Source organism: Sparus aurata, chromosome 4 (assembly GCF_900880675.1).
Source record: "Sparus aurata chromosome 4, fSpaAur1.1, whole genome shotgun sequence".
Lineage (NCBI taxonomy): Eukaryota > Metazoa > Chordata > Actinopteri > Spariformes > Sparidae > Sparus > Sparus aurata.
The window spans coordinates 7,283,857-7,302,053 of record NC_044190.1 but is presented as its reverse complement, the minus strand read 5'-3'; the positions used below and the strand labels follow the sequence as shown (position 1 = coordinate 7,302,053).

The following is an 18,197-nucleotide window of genomic DNA, read 5'->3' as shown; positions in this document are numbered from 1 at the left end:
TTCTCCTGCAGTCCTCTGGTGCAAAAATCACAGGCAGTCATCATGGCAATAAAAGCTGAGTGCTCGTGAGCCACCCTCAGGGAGCTACAGGAGCAGAGGCCTGGTGTATGTGTGAGGGGCAGGTGTTGTATCCCCAACTAAACTCGTGACATTTTCACTGCTCTCCTCCACGGGTGAAGTAAGGTATGCCTCTAAATTATCAGCTTATGCTGAAGCTGTGAGGCATGTTAGTTCCTGTGGAGCTGTGGTGGTGTGTGTGTGCGAGTGTGTGCATATGTATTGTGGGTGTCTGTTGTGCTTCCGAGCCTGATTATGATACTGTGGAGGCATCAGGATGAATTTAAGGCGATGACTGACAGGCAGAAAAAACCCTGCATCTTAATCCCACAACCATTTAGTATGCGAGTAGAGTTATAGAAATCTGTCTTTTGTGACCCGTTCACATTCTAGTGTTGCACTTTAACATACTGTTCTGCTGATAGTTCCGTTTCTGTGTTACCTGCGTTAATGTTTTTAGATAGGAATATTTTCACAGGTCCTGCTTTTGATTATAATGTAAATCCAATGCTCATTTCAATCAATTTTCCATTAAAAACAAACAAACACTAACACTTGTTTCATGAAGCATTGTAAACTAAAAGTTAAGTCACAAATATCGAAGCAGAAACCGATTTGAGGTCAGTTATATAGTCGTTAGACAACCGACTTTTACAAGAGCAACACTGTAAATTACTTGGGATTGTGTAATATGGCAATATTGTAAGAAGTAAAGCAGGCCAGGCTGACTGCACTTATCTGCTGGTAGAATACACTTACTAACCAGAACAAGTGCAGAATGTGCGGTTACCTGTTCCAGCCTGGTCTCTGAGTCTTCAGCCCTCTCGTTCTCTCTGACTGCAGCTGAAAGCTCAGAACTGCAGCCACAGCGAGCTGAGAGGTCTGCATATTCATGAGGCAGCACTGGGGACTCACTTCAAGGAAAACTGCCGGTCGTACTGTTGCTAATGTCTGCCTGACACCACAGCACAACCAGTAGACATGTCGTAAAGGTTGTTTTTAAAATGAAGTCTTGAAATTCACCAAATGGCAGCGAGGCTACAACCAGCCACTGTTTTCATAACACATTAATCTTCAGAATATCTTTCGCAGTCCCAAAACTCTGAATGAGACAACGGATTAAGAAAATATCTTCCTGATAAATAACAAAAAAACATTAACCAACAGATGAAAAATACTGAAGTTTATCTGGTCACCGTGAAACTGTAGTATCTTGGTGTTTTTCCAGCCCCGTAAATAATGTATGACCACTGGACAGACAAACCTGCACAACACAACAGACCACCACACCAGCAACACAGCTCAATCATACAGCTTTGTTTAGAGGCAGCTGAGAAGTGAATAAACTGCTTTGAAGTTAATGCGCCTCTGTGTTTTATCTCCAGTAGGAGGATTAAGCAGGTCATTACCAGAAAGCTTATAGCTGAGCCCTACTGAGGGATTAAGCAAACTCCTAATCAAATGGAGGGGGAGATGGGGGAGAAAAATACATACACAGGACTTTTAGGCATTATTTTAGAGGCAGGTCATGACAGCTGCTTGTCCTACAACACCATAAACACAAATGAGGATCTTGGGAACAGTGACGATGTTTCAAGGATCCTTAAAAAAATATTTAAAAAAAAAGGAAGAAAGGATTTAAAAGTGAAGAAACCAATCACGCTTTGGTAGGATTTAAAGCACATGATCTGCAAGTGCTAAAACAAGAATCTGCACATCAATCGAGGATTTGGGATAAAATTGCTTTTTTCTAAGTGTTCCGGCTCAGTTTTAGGAAGAATTTAGCAATAACACACGTCTGTGAGTCTCTGTGTCATTATAAATAATGATAATGTTAATATTAAAGCAAACAGAGTTCTGGTATCTGAATAGTATCCGTATCGGCAGATATCCAAATTCAGGTATCGGGATCAGATCTGAAGTGATAAAATGTGGATCAGTGCATCCCTAGTTTAATGTAGGCCTACCTGTACCGTTGTATGGTGAAAACTTGTAAGTGCACCACGTCTGTTTCTATTGTGTCATCTGCTGTTTTTGAAAACGGAATAAAGGATAAAATGTTTTTTTTTTTTTTTTTTTTTAAAAACAACCAAAACCTGAGGTGTGTTTTTTGGTTGACTTTATAAAAGGTGCTGAAGTCGACTGAGCAGACACGAAGCCCAACACGGAAAGAGAAACAGAAAGAGGCGAGGCAGCATGTGTGTGGGATAAGGTGGATGAATAAAGCAACACCATGGATGCAAACTCTCGAAGGGATTCTGGCGAGAGATTATTGTCTCGTTCTGAGGACTAAGGTCCGATACTAATTAATCACATTAGACAAATTAGCACAATCTGCTCTCGTTTGTTTTACACAGCGTCCTGGTAATCAGAGTTGGATGTACGATCTTATCAAACGTTCCACTTTTCTAGGTCGAAATGGCATTGGCTCTCATGTTTCTGTCAGTTAATGACATGGGCAGGAAGGCCAGAGCCTAACCATTTAAGAACTATTAAACAAAGTGTGAAATTAAAACATAAACAACACAAAAAATCTAATATTTTCCAATTAGAAGGCGTTTGCACACTTTCCTTCACAGGGAGAGAAAGGAAGAATGCCAAGCTTGGAACATTTTAGAATCCAAAGTCTTTCCACATCTCTCATGTGTTCTTTGTGTTTTTGTAAAAGCTTTTTAGTAAATACTGAGCAGGATTCCTTTTTTCTTTTTCTGAAACTAACATCTCCTCTGATTTTTCTTTGTGGGCTTATTAATATTTACCAAACAACCAACACATCAGCCAAATGTCACCATTAGAGTTGTTGAAACACGTAAACATCAGAATTACCTTTAATAATGTGTTTATGAAACAAATTGTACGACTAAACATAGACGATTATGCGACAAACATTGCTGTACGGTAAATGGCCGGTTGATGTTTTGAAATGCAAAAATGATTATATCATAAAGTCCATGTGACATAACTGTCTCAAACATTAGCCCTGGACCGAAGTGTACCATTATCCAGAGATTACAGCGGTGCTGTATGGGGATGTGTCGGCGTTTCAAGTCCAGCAGCTTGTCTTCATGCAGACACATAATTATCCGTGTTATACAACCTAATAAGCCCACAGTTGGCTCAAATAGCTCGATCTTTCCTCATGCTATCAAAGATGATTCAATGGTGACAACAGGAGGGATGCAGGGCTCAGGGGGCTGAGGGGGTACCAGCTACGCTTAATCATTCCATCATACAAGAAAGACTGGCCACTTTTTCCACAGTAGAAATAAGAGCATGCAGAAATATAGGATTCAATTTGTACATGTAATGGGGTGTGTTTTTGTACACACTGTACTGTATGTGCTCTACAGTTGCTTCTCCCTGCCAATGTTTCAGCTCAGTCATGACTCTGTGCACAATATATGGAACTAGAGAAACTTGAACATAGATGTATGTGGCCCTGAAATGAGCACCGTAAAGATATCGATACTGACCTCTAATCCATTCACGAAGAAACGACCATCCGGCTGCACATCCTGTTGACATCCACCATACAGTCGTTCCACAGCTGGTTCTTCTGATCCTGTCTGCTCACCGTTCCTTCAACACCTATACATGAAGGAGGAGAAGGAGGAATTACATCACTGTGGCCTAACTGCATCTATGAAAGGTGCATAAACATGGATACAAATATGATTTTGTATGGTTGATGTACAGAGCAGCTCAGCTCAACACCCAGAAATGCACATATTTTATTTACAGGATTTGCTCATGACGTTTCAATCTTTGAGGGCGTCTTTTCCTATGAATATTCTTAAAACTTTGAAAGGAAAAACTAAAATTGCACAAACTAACTTTACAATTTGTTATGAAACAAACATTTGTCTTGCACCACTGATGGGACAAAAAACAATCAAAGAATATCAAACAAGTTTATTACAGATTACAGAAATGTCTTTCTTACAGAAATTAGAGCTCACGTGGTCTTCCTGCACAAATCAAGGATAAATAAATGGTGGTAAATTCATCTGATGTCTTTAGGTTTGGAATCCAAATAATTTACATACTGTCTGAACTCTGAACATTTTCTTGTGGTGGAAACAATGTGCAAGCCGAGCTTTCAGCTATGTTGACAGGCTTAAGCAATTCAAAACAGATAAGGAAAGAAATACAACGCTGTCTGTGAGTGAGACTGACAGTGTTTTCGAGTCATTCATTTGAGGATATTGTTGATTAATAATTAAAATTCACCACAATCAACTTTTTGAGAGTGTATTTATTGTGATCATTGCAAACTTAGTTATGAGTGTTTCCAATATCAAAATATCTTTTGCCTCCTCATCACAAATTGCAGTTGTGAGCTGATGAATTGAGAAGGATATCCCCTTCTGTGATTGTTTAAGGTAAAACATGAACAAGTTTAATTCTCCTGTCCGCCCCCCCCCCTGCTGGAGCTAGAGCTGGAGCTGGAGCTGGAGCTGGAGCTGGTCCCCAAGTGCTGGTTTTCCTCTGCTCCTCAGGGAGGAATTAAATCCATATAATACATTTCACTGCATTGTATTACGCATGACTGCATGTGACAATAATGAATGTTCTGTGCTGTATTTCACCACAAAAATAAGATAAAAGTCCAGACAAACAAATAAATATACAGCAAATGCTGTGCTTTATTATTTTCCACCTTATCTTTGGACCTCAGATTCATCTTGTGACTCCCAGACTGGGAACAACTGGCCTGAAGAGCTGTGTGGCTCCATTCACAACCAAAGTGGTTCCACAGACAAAATGACATTTGTTACTTGACTACATTGATTTAAATCTTTGTCAAATACGTGCTTATTGCTACTCAGGCTCACAGTAGGGTGGAGACGAGCAGGTTTCAGTCATAGTTGATAATCATGCAGAAGAATGACGTCCTCTGTATTCTGCTTCTCGGCCTGAACAGGCTCCACACTCCTCACATGAAATCCTTTAAAAGGCTAAATGTTTCCGGGGGAAACGATGATCGATCGCTCCTGCACACTAAGCAGCTTTTCAATATAAACTTTTCTGAGGGAAACAAAATTATTAACTGGTGTAATTCTTTTTCACTGTGGCTAATTACAACCTTAAATCAATGCCCCATAGATTCTGACACTGATGCTCTATAAATTAAGACGAGGAAACAAATACATATTTTGTAATTGCAGGGATGATGAATTTATAGGCTTTCCGACAGCAGGGTCATTAATGTACAACCAATCTATCAGTGCAAATATGCAGAGAGTGACACGGATACTTTACTCTGCAATTAATCTCACCAATGTATTTCCAGCCCCTGTTGAAACAGGCCATTACACTAAAGAAGGTGCTAAATTGCCACATCAAAGAGAGTAGTATTGATCGTTTTATGAAATGTGCTTATTGACAAAGCACTTAAATTAGATACTGTAGGAATGAAATCAGCTGGGCTCCCTCTGTCACTGCATGGCCCAGTGCAGTTTTACAGTGTTGAGAAGGAAAGGATGGAGGGATGACAAAGAATGAGATGACAAAGGGGAAATGGACAAAAACAGCAACATTTTTGCAATACAATGCATGCTGATTAGAAATAAGTTAAACGCACAATATGTTATTTGTGCCACAAGGGCTCCCTCGAGGAAAATTAATCAAGACATGCAAGTTGCATGTGATGATGGGATTTGTTCTCTTCATTGTGAAAAAAACGCCACTGCTGATGAAAATCTGACGTGTGTTCCCAGACGAGTTAATGTGTGTGTCACATTCACAGGCTTTCTTCCTCACTCCCCGACTCTCTTGGAAGTGACAGCTACAGGCCACCAAATGAAACACATGGTTACCTTGAATAAAATGATGTAGTTCTTTGGGTTTGGACATCGTTAGAATCATCTGTGATATTATATGTCCACAAGTTAGTAGTTTAGATGCACAGTATGTATTTTTTCAGCCAATAGGAATAACAGATAATCAACATCTTCTCATGGCCTACAAGATAAGCTAACTGATGATTTCACATTTTTATACTTCATAGATGCTGCACTTATTTATTGAAGTAAAACTATTTGGCAAACTATAATCTACCTGGTGAAAATGAGTACTGAAATGTTTTTATGTATTCAAATACATTGATTTTTGGACTCAACTACAGAGCTTCACTCACTGCTGCTGTAACCCAAATCAATCAATCTGAAAGTTAAGGTTCTTCTTCAGTGTCTTCTCTCTCAACTGCAGTTTGAAAATGGATCTGAAGAACCCATTACCGAGTGTTGATGCCCAGTCGGACTCAAACGCCATTCATCCATCATTAACACACAACAGCTTGTCTGCTACAAATACTTATCCAGAGAGAGCAGCGCTCCAACCCTTTTTCCTGTTTTCACTTATCCACTGTACTCTAACCCTAGTAATTTATGTTGAACCCGTATCTACATCATGTATATAGTATCTATAGTGCATAGGGTTATTTTGTGTAACAATACAAATACATTTTAATGAAATATTTCTGTCATTATAACACTGTGACAACGCAGAGAGAGGATGTGCGTGTCTGAGTATGTAACCTTCACCTGAAAGATGGCACATGTTGTACCCAGCCAGAGTGAAAGGGAAGTAGAAATGTCAGCAGTCTTAATCAATATTCCCCGGCTACTGTATGGGCGTACTGATGCTTCTTTGAGTCAGGTGTGCTGCAGGCAGAAGGCGAGAAGAAGAAAATGAGAGTAAGCGTCAGCCAGGAGCAGCTTATTCTTCCTGGGGCTTATCATGCACCACTCCTGCCATCCAGGCCTCTTCCAGGCAACATTTCCACCTGATATCTCCTCACTCTGAACATCTGGATGCGGTGCTGTGTTGCTTAAATTAGCATCTCAGCTGAGCCACCGCACAGGCAATCCACTTATACAGAAGCCAAAGTCAGATACTCTAGAATAACACACTTATCTCAACTTAATGTGATGCGTAGCCATTCAGAATGACAAGCATCTGTGTTAAACCGAGGGGACCACCACACAGGGAGCACTATCTGCTTTTCAATAAACACCTGTCAAAAGAGCTGAATGTGTAAGTGTGAATCTCAACAGGAATCTCTTTAAGCTATCCCATGCTCACAATGATGATTATCAATTTCTCTCTGGTAATCTGCACAAATGTTTCGAGCCACAAAATGGAACAAAGCCTAATGAAGCCTCTTTTTGTATACACTGGAAACAACAGTTCTGAAAAAACACAATAATTCAATAATATATAATGGTTTTCCCTAAAGTGGTTTATTGTGGAGGTGCGTCATCTCGCCTGATATTTAGTTCCCCCAGTTAATTCAAACGGCAGCCATTTTCCTTTGATATCATGCTCATGGTGGGAAGCCCAAATGCCATACCACTTTTTCCAGGTTGCAAATTGTACAAACATAAGAAATCAGCCAAATCATTCATCAGACGCTTCCCCATTCATTAGCAACTATAAAAAGTGTTAATGTTACTAGGACATAAAAAAATATATATTTTAAATTCCAGCATACCTCCTGGCAGTGAAACCCCAGCGAGGTTATCGAGGAAAGTGATCAAATGCTAATGTTAGCTAATGGGTCATCATATACGCTGCTTACCTTAAAATATGGCCCAATGTCGCTTAAGATTTTCAAAATCCATCATCTCTTCAGATGGTTGTCAGTCAAGAAGTGGTGAAATGATAACAACTTGATGGATTCCACTGTTTATATAACTTCTAACCTGAGACACAGCAGCTTAACATTATCCCATTCATTAGCATTCAAGCTTCCCTTCCTGAGGACGAAATGGCTGCCATGTGAATGTGGTCTATGGCAGAAGAAATTGTTCAATGTTTTTTTTACTAATCATGCACCCAGTTTACAGTTAATTTGGCACATCCAACTAAATCTGAAACAATAAAATACACCTCCTTCATTTAATCCTTCCTTAATAGAAGTTATGTTTCTTTATTGTTGGAACTGATAACCTTTCTGTCTACCCCCATTTAGGACAGTGAGTTTCAGCTATCTAACAGAAGCACTGCTGGATTACACTGCATTAGTTTTTAGCTTAGTGTATCTATCAAAATGGTAGCTGAGTGTAATATTAGCCTGATTAAGCTTCAGGGAAATCAATCACCAGTGCTTCATTACACAGCAAAGGTCATGGATTTAATAAATGAGGCCATTATCTGGTAACTACACTGACAATAAAATACAATGCATCCGGATCGGTCTGATTTATCTCAGCAGGTGATTGATTAGCAGCTCAGTTCAGCTAACAGAAGCGCTGGAGGAACTGCTGCATAAAGAAACATAATTTAAAGCAAAGTTACAATGACTGGATTGAAAATTGTGATTTGAACTGTTTTTATCAGTTTAATGTTTAATGTGTTATTTGATTGTGAAAAAAACATAAAACAATGTTGTTGTCTGGATTTGTTTTAATCACAACAGTCCATTTCTTTAAGAAAGTGTTTATCCAAAAACAGATGTCTGTACAGGTATACAGGTATAAGTCTAAGTCTTATAGGAACCTTCTGTGACCATGATACAAACTATAGCTAAAAACAACCTATTTGCAAACCTAATAAAATAAAGAGTTGTGAAAGAGCTTCTTTGTCAAGAGTTTTTTTTATGGTTTACCTTCAGAGAAGTTTATCCTGATTCAACTTTAACTTTAGGGATTAAAGTTTGTGTGAATTAAAGGGTGTGTAATCAAGGGCGATGACAGCCAAGGAGGACTCCAGCTCCTCTTCAAGGTGGCTTAGCATGTGGCTCTCAAAGCTTAGTGCTGCACTGACACAATTTCCATAGCCTTTACATACTGTCCCAGTTAATCGACCTTTCTTAAGCAAGAGGTTGACACCTCGCATATGAATCACGCAAATCAACTTTATGGCTCTCTCCTGTGCATACACTGTGAACATTAGGCTGATGATATTTGCTTTACTGCTGCTTGACGGAGAACGACATTAGGTCATTAATAATTTTAGTTGCTCCTCATTTGCTGCCATCCTGACACAAGCAGACATCTATCAGGACTTGTAGTTGGGCTAAAAGGAGAGATGGAGACCCATCTGTTGGGCATTCATAATACATCCACTTACTCTGGGGAGTCAGTGGCTGGCCAAACATTGAATGATCGCACCACTGATGCCACCACGGCGCCAGCCATCAATGACCATCTGATGCCCGGAGCAATATCCAAGAATTCTGAATCTGCAAAGTGAGGAGCTCGTTTAATTGAGATTTCTGCTTGCAGACCCGGAGCGAAATGATTAAATGTGATCACTTCTTATTAGACGTTGCATCAACTCTGCTTCTGCACACACACACACGCACACACACACACAAACACACACACACACACACACACACACACACTTTGAAGTTTTTTGGTCCATTTTAATTAGAGTCTGCAAATAATGACTGCTTTCATTATCTAAAACTATGCTGTTTTGTTTATTTCAACAAATGCATTAATTGTCTGGTTTATAAAATATAAACTTTAATTTAAATAAACATCTCAAAATCCCTGGTAATGTCTGCACTTTGCAAGTTTTGTCAACTGCTGCTGCAATTTGGTTTTTTTTTTGTTTTTTTAGGGGTGTGAATTAGTTATTGATACTATTCATGATACTTTGCCCACGATAACAATAATATCATTATAAAGTTATTCTGCAAAATCAAAAAACACATCATGGCATTGGTCGAACACAAAATACTGTATGTATGGCTCTGTCCACATACAAGTATTTTTCTTTAAATGTAGCTTATTCTCTGTATTTTGGACTTTTGAACACATGTGAACTGCGTTTAAGGCAGCTGATAAATATGACATTTAGGAAAACTTGGAAGACAGGCATTTGAGTGCAGAGTCAAAACAAATATAATACTTGTGTGACACTTATGTGTGTGCACAAAGAAAAATAAAATGCTACAATTAAAAGATTCAGTCAGTTATTAGATGCGAAGATAACGTGTCTCTTTTCAAACTAATTTACATTATGCATGTTTTATATAAAGGGTAAATAAAACGTGCACTCTTGAAGAAGTGAAAAGAAAAGAACTTCCCCCTGGAACATTTTGAGCCCTGATCTTCGATTTTCTAACATCAGCAGCCAACGTTAGTTTAATCAATGAGCTCAGTTAAAATGCCTGAAACCTCAGGGCCACTGCTGGTCACCAATGCTACTCTACTAAAGAACGGGCCCCATGCCAACCTTTCCCGACTCTCAAAACATTAGGGTAATTTTCACACTGGATTTAGTGAACAAAGAAGGTTTCAGTTGGTCTGCATCACATGCTGAGAGATGCGTTGTGGCTGTCACAAGTGTTCAGGAATATAAACAGTAAATTCTGATGTTATGTAGCGGTGCTTTGCATATATTTAGAGGCTGTGTCGCTCCCTTTTTGTGCCTGTGAAAAAATGTGGGTTTGTAGCTGAGACTTGCATCCAAACTGGGTGCAGCTGTTCACCCACTATTTGCTCTCTTCTTTCCAATGCAGAAACATTTTTAGATGTCCTACTCCCTAAAAAAACTTAGCTTATAACAGCACAAAATAATTAAAACTTAAATACACTCCAAGATACTTTCTGCATTCACTCATTAGATCATGTACATATCAGCGTTAGAGAGACACATTTAAAAGGCTGAGGCAACAAGCACCAACAGGCTCTGGGGAGGCAGGTGGAGTCACAAACACAGCTCAAAAGAGAGAAACTGGAAAACCGAAGCGTCCCTGAGAGCCACTCCTGCTTTGCACTCCAACTCAAAACTGAAGAAACAGGATGACAGGATAAGACTTGGAGTGGGAGGCTGCAAAGGCAAGCTTGCAAGAGGAAGCCAAGATGAAAGTAAATAAGAGTTTAGAAGTTTTGGGAAGCTGAGTAAATACCCATGGTGCCTGTCAAGACCCTGTGGTGCTCTCCCCCATGAACTCTTTCATGTTTGTAGGCACAAGCTGGCTATGGAAAGACTTGACTATCATATTCCAGCAATAACTCCAAGGCGCAGCAAAGTGACCAAATCAAAGAACAAACTTCAGCAACGGCAAAACAGCAGTTAACAGGAATTGCATAAGCTGAGAGTCTGAACTTACAACAACCAAAGTGCTTTCCACATGAGCACCACAGATATTTAATCTTGCTGCTAGCCCAGAGTTTAGGCTAATCAGGTTTTCAATCTGCAGATTGTTTTTGTTGCATTATTGATTACAAAATGCCGCAAACGTCATTTAGTTTACAATTATATCAAACAGAAGGGAGCAAGTCCTCAAATTAAGTCTAAAATGAAGCAGCGATTGTGAAACACTTGCTTGAATAATGGCTGAAACGATTAGTTCAAGATTGTTGCCGATTTATTTTCTGTTGATAATCTGATCAATTCATAAACTAAATTTTTTTCAGCTCTAAAACTGAGCAGTCGGTTCGAACTAACTTCTCAAACCAAACGCAAAGTATCGTTTCTGAGCCAAAATTATAATCACTATTATTTCACGTGATTAATAATTATTGACCATAGAAACATTATGCATTTATTAAACTTTAATCAACAGAAAGAATACTTTCTCACCGCAAATTTGCTGTAACTTTAAATGCAGAATAAATCAAATCGTTTGTTTACCATAACGTACGTTAGAAAGACCAGCATCACACTGCACTACCACAAATTTAACATTATACATTTAAGTCTTTTAGTCTTTCTTCATGGTGTTATTTCAGTGTATGAATGTTATCCATCTAAAAAGCATGTTTGATGCTTTCATATCTCAATAATAATGACACTTTTTCATGAACAATAAGTGGGAGACCTTGTTCACTGAAAAAAAATGACAGCTTGAATATGCAAAACACACCATTAGTCCGAGACGTTGCTCTTGGGTAGATATGAAAGACACAGTACATGAAAGCATGATAGAAACGTCATACAAATCGTACCACTATGTTTTACTATATATTCTTTAAAAGTTACAGTTATGGCTGAAAATAAACAGAAATAAACAAGTCTGCCAATTTCACATATCTCTGAAATGTAAATCAACTGCCAGTTTTCTACCCGGAAGCGGCTGTTGCTGTTGTCATGGTAATTTGTTCTATACCTCAAACAACAACAAAATCAATGCATGTCTTATAATCAGGAGGATAATAAAGGATAATAAAATATATTTAGATTTCTGAAAAGCGACTCTCTCTTCATCTGTAGCTGCTCCAGTCACTGGTCAAACAACCACACGGATAGGAGCGCATCTAAATCCAAACCATGTTGGGGTTTACCAGTTTTTTGCAAACCATGGCTCAACTTGGTTGCAGTGAGCCGAGCTGAACATGCCACAGCCTGGCTGAGAATGAGTTTGAGCTTTTAGGGAGGGTTGAAAGTGCACGGCTGTAACAGAAACGCGAGCATCATTGTGAAACAGAATACAGCACAACGATCGTTTCATCTCAATCATCTTATTTCTTTCCCCAACTTCCCCGACCCAAAAAAATGAAAATAAAGAGCCATACCTAAAGTGCAGAAACACAGATCTGGTCTTTGAAGGGACAGAGGGTGGGACCTCTCGCAGTCAAAGTACAGAAAGACAACTGACATGAGAACATGTCCTACCAGCCTCTGTGCATCTGACGAACAGCTTTGAACTTGTTAGTAGCACAGACACCTTGGTGTGAGCTCTGAAAAAGCAGAGGGCTGAGCCCCAGCTGCCTTTCACATGAAGACAAGACTTGCATCTTCAGAACCTTGTTAGTTCTCTGAAAAGGCCACCGACTAGTTTGGAATATTAAGCAGCTCATGCTGTCGGAAATCAAAAGGATTTTGGAAGAGAGTGGGAAGCTTCAAAAAGGCTTTGATGGTATATATCGCTCAATCTCTAGCAGATATGAAGGAATGAAGAAAAAAAAGACATGGGAACAAAGGGCCTGTGAGAGTGAAGCGTGGCGGAGGTTATTCTTCTCCCCTCTGAATTCTGCATATATCATTATTCCTCAATCAGAGAGTCTTGCTCTTAAAATGTCAAGACTTCTGACTGAAAAGACCAATTGTACAAGCAGGACAGAAATAGAAAAAGGGGGAAAGTGGGACACCAAAATGTTTCAGGTCATTTATCATAACAGGCACACTCAAGTAAGGCAAATTTAGTTGTCTCACTTCCAGTAATGTGCTACGGCAGAGCACATTCACTGCATTAATAAGTAAGTTACATTTCTGTGCTGCTCTGCACTTTGAAGCTCAGTGCAACTGCTTCTTTGCTCCGTAAGGAAAAGAAAGCAGCTAAAGAACATATGAACATTGAAATATTGGATTAATCAGGATTAGAATATATTCCCAGAAAATTCATGGATGTCTTACAAGAGAGGTTAATCTTTTGTCAAATTTCAATATAAAAATTGTACATTTTAAAAGTGACTTTGGTTTGGGTTAAAAGTACACACGTTTCACTGATGTAAAGCTGGAGTGCAAGTATCAGCCTGATATTATCTGATAGTAAGAAAGATGCTTGAGGTGATTTATAATTCTTAAATTCACATTTTATCGTTTTAGTGCAGTGCTGTCATTTCAATCAAAATGAAGTTTTTGCTAATCAGTAAAATATCCTGCCTCCATTACATATCTTTATCATGACATTGTTTAAAGTGAAACTCTCGCCAAAAAGCAACCGGCTTTGTTTGTGATTGAATATGAGTCAAACCTTCGTGTAAATGCATAATTATGACGAAAGAGGCACTTTTCAGATTTACTGTAGTTTCGTTTTCGGGTAATCTAATTTTCAATGGGGTGCAGGGGCACTCTGACGCTAGCATCAAAATCGCTATTTTTAAAACAGTAAGAAGGCTCGACACAACATGAAACTTTGCTCACAGTATCAACAGCGTCTCTACACATTGACACGAGCATTGAGACCATTGTTTGTGTACACAGAGTTTACTAAAAAGAAGGTTTTTGTACAACTCACGTTAGCAGTAGCACCTCCGGCGCGCCGCTGATATGGCAGACAAAAGGTGTCGATCCCCGAGTGTGGCCTAACAGGTAGGAGGTCAACCATTACACTCTTGCCTGTTAGGTCGCACTCGGAGTTCCAGCTCCAATGGTGAGTAGTTCAAAAACCTTCTTTTTAGTAAACCCTGCGTACACAAACAATGTTCGCAATGCTCGTGTTCATGTGTAGAGACCCTCGTGATACTACGTGCAAAGTTTCATGTTGCGTCGAGCCTTCTTAGTGTTTTAAAAATGGCTATTTTGATGCTAGTGTCAGAGTGCCCATGCACCCCATTGAAAATTAGCTTTCCCGAAAACAAAACAACGGTAAATCTTAAAAATGCCTCATTCATCGTAATTATGCTTTTACACGAAGGTTTGACTCATATTCAATCACAAATAAAGCCTTGGTTGCTTTTTGGCGAGAGTTTCACTTTAACTTCCTATTATCAGTTTGGATCAAATTGGCATATTGGTCTGAAGAATATATTTGATATCTTTTATAATATTTCATTACAAAGAAGCAGTTTTGAACTTGTTGAAACATTCTTGTTTTTTTCTAGCTAGCTTTTAATATGCAGCTTAATGGAGTATGCTTATTTAACAGTATTAATTAATCTTTTTACATTCATTATTTATTGTAAATGGAATTTATCGTTACATTTTCACCGTAAATAATGTCTGAAGTGTATTTCGATAGAGCGGGTCATGGGGAATGTTTTCTGCTGTTGTTTAATTAAAGTTTAAATTAGCTTAAATTAGCCAACTATTTTATTAAAAGTGCATCTCAGAGTTCAACTCAACTACATATTTTTTTTGTTTGTTTTCTATTGCAAAGGTCGACGTTCATTTCTTATGACATGGTTCTATATGCACAAGACAATACAGCCTATGCAAATAACAGCTATAAATCCATGGTGTTACTGTGATTTCCTGTTACTTCCCTTTGATAGTTTCCATTTTGAAGACTTTTGCAACCTTACTCAAGGTTCACTTCCTGTGTTTTTGGCCTGTCCTCCGCTGGGATGGTAACAGCAACGAGGATGGGGGGATGAAAGCTACTGCATCTGTCTGAGGAAGAGGAGGAAACAGACGCAGGAAGCAAAGCAGATATCCTTTCTATGATTTCTTTGTGGGAGATGAAGTGAGGAATCTAAGGGTCAGAATCCCAATGAAAATATTAGACAACCAGCAGCCTTTGCTGGAATAATTAGAGAAACAGCAAGTTCCTGCTGAAAGATTAAATGAGACAAAGACACACTGTTTTTTGGTATAACCCTTAGCTAACCATAATGATGTTGTAATTGCATTCCTGTTGCTTTGAGAAAATTCACTTTGCTCACTCAAGAGCTTAAATTCCACCTGGTAATATGTCTCTTGCAATACGTTCTCCTTCAGACACAAAAACAGGTGGTTGACCTTGAGGTAGGCTTTAATCCCGTCTTCAGTTAAAACATCTCAGACTGTCATATTCAGCTTAAAACACGCCACACGTCAGACACTCACAGTAGAGTTAATCAAGAGTCTGTTGTGAAATTAATATGTAAAGCATCTTGGCTCACCGAACTAAAGAATTTACCTGAAATGTCAAGAGTCTGTAGGGTGATCCAGCAGCGAGGTTGAATGCCTTAAAAGCCTGGAGGCGATGTGAAAATGTCTCCTTCCAGCAGAGCTTGTCTGTGCTGTATTCTGCAGGGTTACCTATAAGTGGCCCTTCCAAGCAAATTATTACCCCAGTCAGGGCGGCGGTGTCCTGTCAATCTTGTGTTTTCTCTCTTCCCTGTAATTGCTCTCGGATAAATCCTTTCAACCTCTCTCTGTAGCTCTTAGGCCATCTCCTTCACTCTCAGACTATCCTTAGGCCATTATCATATGTGTTAACATGGCGAGAGAGTATGTTCTGAAGCTATTGTACTACTGTGTGATTGTTGTTTTAGTGATTCAGGATCTAATCTTCTAGATTTACAGATTGACACTGCTCACAATATCCGCTCTTCTCACTTTGTAACCCATAACGTCCATGTTGCTCAGCTGTAACACTTGTGCCATGATTCAAATGTCCACTGGAAGCATTTCAGAAGTGTCTAAAGAAGTCTCTTTGCCTCTTTCTGTTTGTGAACACCATGATCAGTAAGCTTTGATATAATCATACAAGGGTTGCAGTGGTGATGTACATTTCCCACCAGCTAATCAAAACTTGACAAAACCAGTGTCACGAATACCACCAGGCCTTAAACGAGAAAGGATGGTCACTATCTGTAGAGTGCTTTATTGATTGACTGCTAATGCAAATGGAACATTTCCCTCTGCTGCAGGTTCACATTAAAAGTAAGTAGTGAGTTGTAGTGAGTTTAGCACTATCGTTCATCAAAAATGACAAAGAAATTACCCATTTTCTGCATCTGTCGACAGTGGATCAGTTTGAAATATGTCAGTGAGTAGTTTTATACAGTCCGTGATGGAACAAGAAAGAGCTGCCAGTGACAGCTGTACATCTCTGGCTTCTCAATGAGGTAATCCATTTTTCCTTTGTTAGCAATTTGGTTTAAATCAGAAATATTGCCAAATATTAGTTTTTCAATCCTCTTTCCAATTTCTAAAGTTATCAGCGAAATATGACTCCTTCTACTCAAATCCTGATACTCTGCTGCAGACACCTCTGGATTATTAATGTAGCGATGGTTGTCCGACAAAGTACTGATGGAGAAAAATAACAAAACGTTGGTGTGGTGGGTAAACAGTGTTATAGGAGTATGTCTGAACATTGTGCAACACTGGCAACACTGACTACTACGGCCAGTATAAATCATACATTCCATATTTGAAATTTATAAAAGAATTGTCCTTTGGGGCGAAAGGTAAATAATTCTGAGACTCCAGCAAAACTGGCAAAAATAGATGAAGTGCCAAATATGTAAAACTAAGACTGTATGTTCAAAGGATAGAAACGGCCAAATAACTGACTTGTTGTCAGATTTATAAAGCTGTACCCATGTTTCTATTTCAGTAGTCACTGTGGTGCTGAGCTCACATGTGGGAGCCAGATGTCTTCTCATTCAGACACGACCTTAATCACATGTTGGCACGTGAATGTGTCTGCTCCAACAATCTTTGAAAAATGAGAAGAATGGCAAAACAAGCTGTTTAGTTTCACCTACTGTGTCACATTGTTGAGTTTCCACAGTTATGCCTGAGCAGCAGTTATTACCCATGAACATGGCTATTTATAGCACATTATCATTAAATCATCGCATGCAAGTTTTCTGTGCATGTGCTGGTTTACAGATTTGGTCCAAAGTGTGATGCTCACAGCTCAGCCGAAGCTCTTATCTTCATTCAAGTGGCTGGTGGGAACTGACACTTCGGATGGGATAGTTTACAACTCAAATTCAGGTCGGACTCTTGAGAGCTTGCCAAATAAAAACAGCATTCTGTGTGGTTTTATTTTGGATTCAAGAACTTGAGAAAAAACAAAATCACAGGCTGTGCCCAAAATCCCTGCGATTAACTACACATTCCAATCCATCACAACTATTCTGCCATCTAGTCTTGATAGTTGGTGGTGGTGTTTTAACAGTGCGTCAGAGATGTTTCTAATATTCCATTCTCTTGACATAAACAGGAAGGATAAAAAAATGAGAAACACCTCTTAGAATTGACCAGTACATTCCAATAAAATCATAAAAATAACTAAATTAACACCTTTACAATCATGTCAACAACACTGAAAATTGTTAGCTTTGTAAAAGGTAGAGCTGTTGTATATAATTGTAGATTGTGCAGGTATAACTAATAAAGTGGCCTCTCAGTGTAAAGTGCACTACATTTACCTTCTGCAATTTTATTTGAGTGGCCAGGTTCTTGAGTGTGATGGAAATGCTCAATATAGCAGCCTCAAATATCCCCTCTGTGTCCATGGCATCTTCCACAATGTAATGCATTGTATTGTATAGATGCAATACTTAGGTTCATGCAACACTACACCTTAGTGTCTGAAATCTCAATTTACTGCTCAATATAGAGTCAACTCTGGAGTTTACGTTAACAACCTCTTCAACTATGTGAACACTGGAAACTACCCCTGTAGTAGGTAATTACATCAAACCACAAATTGGCCATTTGACAGAAACCTAAACATCCAACAGCAGAATGCAGATTGAAGGTTGCGAAATAACACTTGCACTCATTCCATTTTT

General features: G+C 39.0%; 1 protein-coding gene across 3 annotated transcripts in view; it reads right to left on the bottom strand.

Annotated features, from left to right (window-relative positions):
- Positions 1-18,197, bottom strand: part of glceb (glucuronic acid epimerase b) — a 68,711-nt gene that overhangs the window by 31,490 nt on the left and 19,024 nt on the right. The window contains exons 2-3 of one of the 3 annotated variants that reach the window (XM_030414834.1): positions 6,603-6,722; positions 3,531-3,645 (exon numbers count right to left, since the gene is read on the bottom strand). The gene's annotated coding sequence lies outside the window, so the exon portion shown is untranslated. Of the gene's footprint in view, positions 1-3,530; positions 3,646-6,602; positions 6,723-12,533; positions 12,691-18,197 lie in introns of those variants that run through there. The other 2 variants (XM_030414835.1, XM_030414832.1) reach the window with 2 other exon arrangements.